This window comes from Salvelinus fontinalis, chromosome 27, assembly GCF_029448725.1.
Source record: "Salvelinus fontinalis isolate EN_2023a chromosome 27, ASM2944872v1, whole genome shotgun sequence".
In the NCBI taxonomy this organism is placed as follows: Eukaryota; Metazoa; Chordata; class Actinopteri; order Salmoniformes; family Salmonidae; genus Salvelinus; species Salvelinus fontinalis.
The window spans coordinates 17,484,412-17,497,033 of NC_074691.1; positions in this window are offsets into that span (position 1 = coordinate 17,484,412).

Consider the following 12,622-nt stretch of genomic DNA (forward strand, 5'->3'; position numbering starts at 1 on the left):
AGACCAAGGTGCAGCGTGGTAGGCGAACATCTTACTTTTATTTAAAATGAACACCGAAAAACAACAAAATACAAAACGAACGTTAAAGTTCTGCAGGCTACACAGCAACTATACAAAATCAAGATCCCACAAACTAAGGTGGAAAAAAGACTGCCTAAGTATGATCCCCAATCAGAGACAACGATAGACAGCTGCCTCTGATAGGGGACCATACCAGGCCAACATAGAAATACAACATAGATTGCCCACCCTAGTCACACCCTGCCCTAACCAAATAGAGAATAAAAAGGCTCGCTAAGGTCAGGGCGTGACAGATGAGGGGGAAAACATATTTAACGAATTTTAGAATAAGGCTGTAACATAACAAAATGTGTAAAAAGTCAAGGGGTCTGAATACTTTCCGAATGCACTGTAGTTTAGACAATTCTGACTGAAACTATTTGTACCCAGTCAAACAGCAGCCATGGAGGTCAGCCAATCATTTGCTATTGAGGTTGAAACACCTGAGAAATCTATCAACAGGTCTGGTCTACCCAGTACCATCAAGGGCATATGACCGAATGATGAAGACACAATGAATGTGTCAGCGCCCAAGAAACCAGTTCCAAATTTGGCACAAGTTCTTCAGATACATCCAGATATGTTGGGGCACGAGGAGAAAATGTCAGTGTCTGTGGGTTTTTTTCTTCCATGAAGACATGTGTGAGAGACTTGTTGTGATCCCGGCGGTAGTGTATTGGACTATATGTAAGACAGAAGACTTGGTGATTTTCATCAAGTAAAGTCCTTGGTCAATTGTGGGACAAGGATACTTTTATGCCCTTGATCAGTGGTAGTGTATGAGGCTATTTGGGGAGCCAAAGGTCTATTGTTGCTTTTGATCAAGTTTGTGGGTGGAGAAGAGGGCGGTTTGGTTGGGCATGTTGAAACATTTTGGTGTTGAGAGTAGGGTTTGGTTGAGGGGGCTGTTGAAGTGTTTTGAATGGGGTGTGTTTTGGAGGTCTGGGTAGAAATCCAACAATGTAATCAAACTGGTTGGGAGTAGGATTAGGCCTCTCAGAGCATTCACTCCTGGCCCAATTGGGAATCAACAAGCAGTTGTCTGGACTTCACAGAGGCTTGGAAGTTGCAGTTGTTTTTGTATCCTTTTGGTGTAATCTTTAAAAGTATGTGGAACATTTTCACAACTCAAAGCACATCAATCAAATCAGATCATTGAAATGGATCATGCTTAAAATTTGTAAGCACATTTTCAATTGACTGAGTACATCAAACCTAGTGATCAAAAATGTTTACACTGTACATGACATGAGTTTTATGATATGGAAATGTGAAGTGCACATTTGGAATCACGGGGTACACATCACTCCCAGAAGCCTTTGAAAGTGTTAAACCTGCATAAACATTAGTGATTCTCTTTCACCCTAAAGCAAGACGGCCCCTCTCTATACCCTTTGTAATTGGGGGGTGGTGTGTCTTTACTTGTAGCTGTAGCCTGTTTACTATGAACACATCAGATGTAATTATTAAATTAGATTTTTAAGATCAAGAAGGCCCTTTCTCACACACACACACACACACACACACACACACACACACACACACACACACACACACACACACACACACACACACAAACACAAAGAAACAAACACACACACACATATTTATTTTCACTGATGCTACAGAAATCAGTATTCCAGAATGAAGGATTACATTTTACATCCTAGATATTAGTAGTGGTCACCAATATTGCTATTTCAATCTTTTGATATCAATATGAGCAAGGCATATTGTGATATGGAAATTCTCTGGGCTCTATATGACATTGGTAATTTAAACATAGAATGATATTGATCTTCTACAGTTCCCCATTCAATACTGTTGTTTGAAAAACAAGCACTCAAGCAAAACACAAAGCTAAACATACAAGAATGTGATGATAAATACAATTACTTCTCAATGTGTACATTTTAGGTGTGGGCACCAATATAGCCATTTCAATATAATGTTGATATCTTTTTATCGATAAGAGCAAGGCGTATTGTGATTTCAGTTTATCCTTGCTGTTAACCTACACTATACACTGCATTCGGAATGTAATCAGACCCCTTGAATTTTTCCACATTTTGTTACGTTACAGCCTTATTCTAAAATGTATTAAATATTTTTTTCCTCATCACTCTACATACAATATTCCATAATGACAAAGCGAAAACCGTTTTTTAGCAATTTGTGCAAATGTATTAAAAATAAAAAACTGAAATATTACATTTACATAAGTATTCACACCCTTTGTTATGACACTCAAAATTGAGCTCAAGTGCATCCTGTTTCCATTGATCATCCGTGAGATGTTTCTAAAACTTGATTGGTATCCACCTGTGGTAAATTCCAAAGATTGGACATGATTTGGAAAGGCACACAGATGTCTATATAATGTCCCACAGTTGACAGTGCATGTCAAATCCAAAACCAAGCCATGAGGGTATTAAAGGAATTGTCCTTACAGCTCCGAAACAGGATTGTGTCGAGGCACAGATCTGAGGAAGGGTACCAAAACATTTCTACACTATTGAAGGTCCCCAAGAACACAGTGGCCTCCATCATTCTTAAATGGAATACGTTTGGAGCCAGCAAGACACTTCCTAGATTTGGCTGCCTGGCCAAACTGAGCAATCAGAGGAGTAGGGCCTTTGTCGGGGAGGTGAACCTTCCAGAAGGACAACCATCTTGGCAGCATTCCACCAATCAGACCTTCATGGTCGAGTAGCCAGACGGAAGCCACTGCTCAGTAAACGGCACATGACAGCCTACTTGGAGTTTGCCAAAAGGCACGTAAAGGACTCAGAGCATGAGAAACATGATTCTCTGGTCTGATGAAACCAAGATTGAACTCTTTAGCCTGAATGCCAAGTGTCAAGTTTTGGAGTAAACCTGGCACCATCCCTACAGTGAAGAATGGTGGTGGCAGCATCATGCTGTGTGGATGTTTTTCAGTGGCAGGGACTGGAACACTAGTCAGGACCGAAGGAAAGCTGAACAGAGCAAAGTATAGAGAGATCCTTGATGAAAACCGGCTGCAGAGTGCTCAGGACCTCAGACTGGGGTGAAGGTTTACCTTCTAACAGAACAATGACCCTAAGCACACAGACAACACAAAGCAGGAGTGGATTCGGGACAAGTCTCTGAATGTCCATGAGTGGCCCAGCCAGAGCCGGGACTTGAACCAGATCGAACATCCATGGAGAGACCTGAAAATAGCCGTGCAGCGACACTCCCCATCTAACCTGACAGAGCTTGAGAGGATCTGCAGAGAAGAATGGGAAAAACTCCCCAAATACAGGTGTGCCAAGCTTGTAGCGTCACACCCAAGAAGACTTGAGGCTGTAATCGCTGCCAACGGTGCTTCAACAAAGTACTGAGTAAAGGGTCTCAATACCTATTTAAATGTGATATTTCTGTTTTTGGGTTGGGAATGCATTTGCAAAAAACTCTAAAAAACAGTTTTTGCTTTTTTATTATAGGGTATTGTGTGTAGATTGATGATGTTACGTTCGTTGATGGAAGGAGGAGACCAAGGTGCAGCGTGGTAGGCGAACATCTTACTTTTATTTAAAATGAACACCGAAAAACAACAAAATACAAAACGAACGTTAAAGTTCTGCAGGCTACACAGCAACTATACAAAATCAAGATCCCACAAACTAAGGTGGAAAAAAGACTGCCTAAGTATGATCCCCAATCAGAGACAACGATAGACAGCTGCCTCTGATAGGGGACCATACCAGGCCAACATAGAAATACAACATAGATTGCCCACCCTAGTCACACCCTGCCCTAACCAAATAGAGAATAAAAAGGCTCGCTAAGGTCAGGGCGTGACAGATGAGGGGGAAAACATATTTAACGAATTTTAGAATAAGGCTGTAACATAACAAAATGTGTAAAAAGTCAAGGGGTCTGAATACTTTCCGAATGCACTGTAGTTTAGACAATTCTGACTGAAACTATTTGTACCCAGTCAAACAGCAGCCATGGAGGTCAGCCAATCATTTGCTATTGAGGTTGAAACACCTGAGAAATCTATCAACAGGTCTGGTCTACCCAGTACCATCAAGGGCATATGACCGAATGATGAAGACACAATGAATGTGTCAGCGCCCAAGAAACCAGTTCCAAATTTGGCACAAGTTCTTCAGATACATCCAGATATGTTGGGGCACGAGGAGAAAATGTCAGTGTCTGTGGGTTTTTTTCTTCCATGAAGACATGTGTGAGAGACTTGTTGTGATCCCGGCGGTAGTGTATTGGACTATATGTAAGACAGAAGACTTGGTGATTTTCATCAAGTAAAGTCCTTGGTCAATTGTGGGACAAGGATACTTTTATGCCCTTGATCAGTGGTAGTGTATGAGGCTATTTGGGGAGCCAAAGGTCTATTGTTGCTTTTGATCAAGTTTGTGGGTGGAGAAGAGGGCGGTTTGGTTGGGCATGTTGAAACATTTTGGTGTTGAGAGTAGGGTTTGGTTGAGGGGGCTGTTGAAGTGTTTTGAATGGGGTGTGTTTTGGAGGTCTGGGTAGAAATCCAACAATGTAATCAAACTGGTTGGGAGTAGGATTAGGCCTCTCAGAGCATTCACTCCTGGCCCAATTGGGAATCAACAAGCAGTTGTCTGGACTTCACAGAGGCTTGGAAGTTGCAGTTGTTTTTGTATCCTTTTGGTGTAATCTTTAAAAGTATGTGGAACATTTTCACAACTCAAAGCACATCAATCAAATCAGATCATTGAAATGGATCATGCTTAAAATTTGTAAGCACATTTTCAATTGACTGAGTACATCAAACCTAGTGATCAAAAATGTTTACACTGTACATGACATGAGTTTTATGATATGGAAATGTGAAGTGCACATTTGGAATCACGGGGTACACATCACTCCCAGAAGCCTTTGAAAGTGTTAAACCTGCATAAACATTAGTGATTCTCTTTCACCCTAAAGCAAGACGGCCCCTCTCTATACCCTTTGTAATTGGGGGGTGGTGTGTCTTTACTTGTAGCTGTAGCCTGTTTACTATGAACACATCAGATGTAATTATTAAATTAGATTTTTAAGATCAAGAAGGCCCTTTCTCACACACACACACACACACACACACACACACACACACACACACACACACACACACACACACACACACACACACACACAAACACAAAGAAACAAACACACACACACATATTTATTTTCACTGATGCTACAGAAATCAGTATTCCAGAATGAAGGATTACATTTTACATCCTAGATATTAGTAGTGGTCACCAATATTGCTATTTCAATCTTTTGATATCAATATGAGCAAGGCATATTGTGATATGGAAATTCTCTGGGCTCTATATGACATTGGTAATTTAAACATAGAATGATATTGATCTTCTACAGTTCCCCATTCAATACTGTTGTTTGAAAAACAAGCACTCAAGCAAAACACAAAGCTAAACATACAAGAATGTGATGATAAATACAATTACTTCTCAATGTGTACATTTTAGGTGTGGGCACCAATATAGCCATTTCAATATAATGTTGATATCTTTTTATCGATAAGAGCAAGGCGTATTGTGATTTCAGTTTATCCTTGCTGTTAACCTACACTATACACTGCATTCGGAATGTAATCAGACCCCTTGAATTTTTCCACATTTTGTTACGTTACAGCCTTATTCTAAAATGTATTAAATATTTTTTTCCTCATCACTCTACATACAATATTCCATAATGACAAAGCGAAAACCGTTTTTTAGCAATTTGTGCAAATGTATTAAAAATAAAAAACTGAAATATTACATTTACATAAGTATTCACACCCTTTGTTATGACACTCAAAATTGAGCTCAAGTGCATCCTGTTTCCATTGATCATCCGTGAGATGTTTCTAAAACTTGATTGGTATCCACCTGTGGTAAATTCCAAAGATTGGACATGATTTGGAAAGGCACACAGATGTCTATATAATGTCCCACAGTTGACAGTGCATGTCAAATCCAAAACCAAGCCATGAGGGTATTAAAGGAATTGTCCTTACAGCTCCGAAACAGGATTGTGTCGAGGCACAGATCTGAGGAAGGGTACCAAAACATTTCTACACTATTGAAGGTCCCCAAGAACACAGTGGCCTCCATCATTCTTAAATGGAATACGTTTGGAGCCAGCAAGACACTTCCTAGATTTGGCTGCCTGGCCAAACTGAGCAATCAGAGGAGTAGGGCCTTTGTCGGGGAGGTGAACCTTCCAGAAGGACAACCATCTTGGCAGCATTCCACCAATCAGACCTTCATGGTCGAGTAGCCAGACGGAAGCCACTGCTCAGTAAACGGCACATGACAGCCTACTTGGAGTTTGCCAAAAGGCACGTAAAGGACTCAGAGCATGAGAAACATGATTCTCTGGTCTGATGAAACCAAGATTGAACTCTTTAGCCTGAATGCCAAGTGTCAAGTTTTGGAGTAAACCTGGCACCATCCCTACAGTGAAGAATGGTGGTGGCAGCATCATGCTGTGTGGATGTTTTTCAGTGGCAGGGACTGGAACACTAGTCAGGACCGAAGGAAAGCTGAACAGAGCAAAGTATAGAGAGATCCTTGATGAAAACCGGCTGCAGAGTGCTCAGGACCTCAGACTGGGGTGAAGGTTTACCTTCTAACAGAACAATGACCCTAAGCACACAGACAACACAAAGCAGGAGTGGATTCGGGACAAGTCTCTGAATGTCCATGAGTGGCCCAGCCAGAGCCGGGACTTGAACCAGATCGAACATCCATGGAGAGACCTGAAAATAGCCGTGCAGCGACACTCCCCATCTAACCTGACAGAGCTTGAGAGGATCTGCAGAGAAGAATGGGAAAAACTCCCCAAATACAGGTGTGCCAAGCTTGTAGCGTCACACCCAAGAAGACTTGAGGCTGTAATCGCTGCCAACGGTGCTTCAACAAAGTACTGAGTAAAGGGTCTCAATACCTATTTAAATGTGATATTTCTGTTTTTGGGTTGGGAATGCATTTGCAAAAAACTCTAAAAAACAGTTTTTGCTTTTTTATTATAGGGTATTGTGTGTAGATTGATGATGTTACGTTCGTTGATGGAAGGAGGAGACCAAGGTGCAGCGTGGTAGGCGAACATCTTACTTTTATTTAAAATGAACACCGAAAAACAACAAAATACAAAACGAACGTTAAAGTTCTGCAGGCTACACAGCAACTATACAAAATCAAGATCCCACAAACTAAGGTGGAAAAAAGACTGCCTAAGTATGATCCCCAATCAGAGACAACGATAGACAGCTGCCTCTGATAGGGGACCATACCAGGCCAACATAGAAATACAACATAGATTGCCCACCCTAGTCACACCCTGCCCTAACCAAATAGAGAATAAAAAGGCTCGCTAAGGTCAGGGCGTGACAGATGAGGGGGAAAACATATTTAACGAATTTTAGAATAAGGCTGTAACATAACAAAATGTGTAAAAAGTCAAGGGGTCTGAATACTTTCCGAATGCACTGTAGTTTAGACAATTCTGACTGAAACTATTTGTACCCAGTCAAACAGCAGCCATGGAGGTCAGCCAATCATTTGCTATTGAGGTTGAAACACCTGAGAAATCTATCAACAGGTCTGGTCTACCCAGTACCATCAAGGGCATATGACCGAATGATGAAGACACAATGAATGTGTCAGCGCCCAAGAAACCAGTTCCAAATTTGGCACAAGTTCTTCAGATACATCCAGATATGTTGGGGCACGAGGAGAAAATGTCAGTGTCTGTGGGGGTTTTTCTTCCATGAAGACATGTGTGAGGGACTTGTTGTGATCCCGGCGGTAGTGTATTGGACAATATGTAAGACAGAAGACTTGGTGATTTTCCTCAAGTAAAGTCCTTGGTCAATTGTGGGACAAGGATACTTTTATGCCCTTGATCAGTGGTAGTGTATGAGGCTATTTGGGGAGCCAAAGGTCAATTGTTGCTTTTGATCAAGTTTGTGGGTGGAGAAGAGGGCGGTTTGGTTGGGCATGTTGAAACATTTTGGTGTTGAGAGTAGGGTTTGGTTGGGGGGGCTGTTGAAGTGTTTTGAATGGGGTGTGTTTTGGAGGTCTGGGTAGAAATCCAACAATGTAATCAAACTGGTTGGGAGTAGGATTAGGCCTCTCAGAGCATTCACTCCTGGCCCAATTGGGAATCAACAAGCAGTTGTCTGGACTTCACAGAGGCTTGGAAGTTGCAGTTGTTTTTGTATCCTTTTGGTGTAATCTTTAAAAGTATGTGGAACATTTTCACAACTCAAAGCACATCAATCAAATCAGATCATCGAAATGGATCATGCTTAAAATTTGTAAGCACATTTTCAATTGACCGAGTACATCAAACCTAGTGATCAAAAATGTTTACACTGTACATGACATGAGTTTTATGATATGGAAATGTGAAGTGCACATTTGGACATCACCCCCAGAAGCCTTTGCAAGTGTTAAACCTGCATAAACATTAGTGAATCTCTTTCACCCTAAAGCAAGACGGCCCCTCTCTATACCCTTTGTAATTGGGGGGTGGCGTGTCTGGACTTGTAGCTGTAGCCTGGTTTTGATTACTATGAACACATCAGATGTAATTACAAGCATTTCGCTACACTCGCATTAACGTCTGCTAACCATGTGTATGTGACAAATAAAATTTGATTTGATTAGATTTTTAAGATCAATAAGGATTTCTCTCTCTTACACACACACACACAAAATGATATTCACTTATGCTGCAGACATCAGTTTTCTAAAATTAAGGATTACATTTTACATCCTAGATATTAGTGGTGGGACCCAATAATGCTATTTCAAAATTTTGATATCAATATGAACAAGGCATATCGTGATCTGGAAATTCTCTGATCTCTATACGGCATTGGTAATTTAAACATAGAAGGATATTTATCTGCTACAATTCCCCATTCAATACTGTTGTTTGAAAAACAAGCACTCAAGCTAAACACAAAGCATGTGATGATAAATACATTTACTTCTCAATGTGCACATTTTAGGTGTGTGCACCAGTATGGCTATTTCAATATAATGTTGATATCTTTTTATCGGTAAGGGCAAGGCGTATTGTGATTTCAGTTTATCTTTGCTGTTAACCTACAGTATACAGTGCATTCAGAAAGTATTCAGACCACTTGCATTTTTTCACATTTTGTTATGTTACAGCCTTATTGTAACGGTCGTCCTCCTCCTCTTCGGACGAAGAGGAGGAGTAGGGATTGGACCAAAGCGCAGCGTGATAATTTGACATAATGAAGTTTATTACAGTAAAGACGAAGACCGAAAACACTTCAACAAACTACAAAATAACAAACGAACGTAGACTGACCTAAAACATGAGAACTTACATATAACGAAGAACGCACGAACAGGTTCAGACTACAAACAAACGATACAGTCCCGTGTGGTAACATATACGGACACAGGAGACAACCACCCACAAACAAACAGTGTGAACAGCCTAACCTTTATATGGTTCTCAATCAGAGGAAAACGTCAAACACCTGCCCCTGATTGAGAACTATATAAGGCTAATTACAAACGACCTAAACATAGAAACACAAAACATAGAATGCCCACCCCAACTCACGTCCTGACCAACTAAACACATACAAAAATAACAGAAAACAGGTCAGGAACGTGACACTTATTCTAAAATGTATTAAATTGTTTTTTCCCCTAATCACTCTACACACAATATTCCATAATGACAAAGCGAAAACAGGATTTTAGCAATATTTGCAAATGTATTAAAAATAAAAAACAGAAATACCTAACCTTGATTCTCGAAATTGAGCTCAGGTGCATCCTGTTTCCATTGATCATCCTTGAGATGTTTCTACAACTTGATTGGAGCCCACCTGGTATACATTCTATTCATTGGACATGATTTGGAAAGACACACACCTGTCTATATAAGGTCCCACAGTTGACAATGCATGTCAGAGCAAAAACCAAGCCATGAGGTCGAAGGAATTGCCCTTAGAGCTCAGAGACAGGATTGTGTCCAAGCACAGATCTGGAGAAGGGGACAAAAACATTTCTACAGCATTGAAGGCTCCCATGAACACTGTGGCCTCCATCATTCTAAAATGAAAAAAGTTTGGAATCCCCAAGACTCTTCCTAGAGCTGGTTGCCCAGCCAAACTGAGCAATCGGGGGAGAAGGGCCTTGGTCAGCGAAGTGACCAAGAACCCGATTGTCACTCTAACAGAGCTCCAGAGATCCTCTGTGGAGATAGGAGAACCTTCCAGAAGGACAACCATCTCTGCAGCACTCCACCAATCAGACCTTTATGGTCGAGTAGCCAGACAGATGCCACTTCTCAGTAAAAGGCACATGGCAGCCCACTTGGAGTTTGTCAAAAGGCACCTAAAGGACTCAGACTATGAGAAACATGATTCTCTGTTCTGATGAAACCAAGATTGAACTCTTTGGCCTGAATGCCAAGCGCCACGTCTGGAGGAAACCTGGAAACCCTACGGTGAAGCATGGTGGTATCAGCATCATGCTGTGGGCATGTTTTTCAGTGGCAGGGACTGGGAGACTGGTCAGGATTGAGGGAAAGATGAACGGAACAAAGTACAGAGAAATCCTTCATGAAAACCTGCTCCAGAGTGCTAAGCACACAGCCAAGACAACACAGGCGGAGCTTCAGGACAAGTCACTGAATGTCCTTGAGTGGCCCAGCCAGAGCCCAGACCTGAACCCGATCTAACATCTCTAGAGAGACCTGACAATAATTGTGCCGCGACGCTCCCCATCCAACCTGACAGAGCTTGAGAGGATCTGCAGAAAAGAATGGGAGAAACTCCCCAAATACAGGTATGCTTAACTTGTAGCATCATACCCAAGAAGACTTTAGGCTGTAATCGCTGACAAAGGTGCTTCAACAAAGTACTGAGGAAATCATCTGAATACTTATGTAAATGTAATATTTCAAATGATTTTTTTTAAACGTCTGAAAACTGATTTTTCCTTTTCATCATAGGGTATTGTGTGTAGATTGATGAGTGGAAAAACAATTGAATCTATTTTAGAGGCTGTAACGTGGAAAAAGTCAATGTGTCTGAATACTTTCCAAATGCGCTGTATATTACATGACTGTTCCTGTTGGCAGAAATGTCACAGGCCTTCACAAAGGCTCTCAACTTAGCATACTTAATTGGCTGGTGATGTTTGATGGGATCCTCAGTGTATTCAAACAGGTTAGGGTTAGGGTTAGTCAAACTGCTCAAAACTGGTGACTACTGAATCAAAATGTTGTAGTGCCTAGTTAACGTAAATAAACTGAAAAAAAATATAAACGCAACATGTAAAGTGTTGGTCCCATGCGTCATGAGCTGAAATAAAAGATTCCAAAACATTTTCCTTACGCACAAAAAGCTTTTTCTCTCAAATTTGGTGCACAAATTGTTTTATATACCTGTTAGTTAGCGTTTCTCCTTTGCCAAGATAATCCATCCATCTAACTGGTGTGGCATATGAAGAAACTGATTAAACAGCATGATCATTACACAGGTGCTCCTTGTGCTGAGGACAATAAAAGGCCACTTGGGCAGAATGGGCAGTTTTGTCACAACACAATGCCATAGATGTCTAAAGTTTTGATGGAGCGTGCAATTGGCATGCAGACTGCAGGAATGTCTACCAGAGCTGTTGCCAGAGAATTGAATGTTCATTTCTCTACCATAAGCTGCCTCCAACGTCATTTGACATCAGGAATTATCAAACTATACTGAACAAAAATATTAAACGCATGTCACGCCCTGACCGTAGAGAGCTGTTTATGTCTCTATTTTGGTTTGGTCAGGGTGTGATTTGGGCATTCTATGTTAATTTTCTATGTTTTGTATTTCTTTGTGTTTGGCCGGGTGTGGTTCTCAATCAGAGGCAGCTGTCTGTCATTGTCTCTGATTGAGAACCATATTTAGGTAGCTTTTTTGTAACGGCTGTTGCTCTCCTCATCCTCGGATGAGGTGAGGAGAGAAGGATCTTCAGACCAAAACGCAGCATTTGGGAAATAAGCCATCACTTTATTTATACACGATGGCAACACGAAACAAAACAAAACACTTTCAAAACTACAAAACAAGAAAACGACGTAGACGACAAAACCTGAACATGAACTTACTTAACTAAAACGTAAAACTCACGGACAGGAAACAGACTACATCAAAACGAACAGCCAAACAGTCCCGTATGGTAAATCCATGCAACAACACAGGAGACAATCACCCACAAACAAACAGTGAGAACGCCCTACCTAAATATGACTCTTAATTAGAGGAAAATGCAAACCACCTGCCTCTAATCAACAGCCATACCAGGCAACCCAAAACCAACATAGAAACAGATAACATAGACTGCCCACCCAAAACACATGCCCTGACCATAAACACATAAAAAACAACATAAAACAGGTCAGGACCGTTACAGAACCCCCCCCCTCAAGGTGCGAACGCCGGGCGCACCAGCACAAAGTCCAGGGGAGGGTCTGGGTGGGCAGTTGACCACGGTGGTGGCTCCGG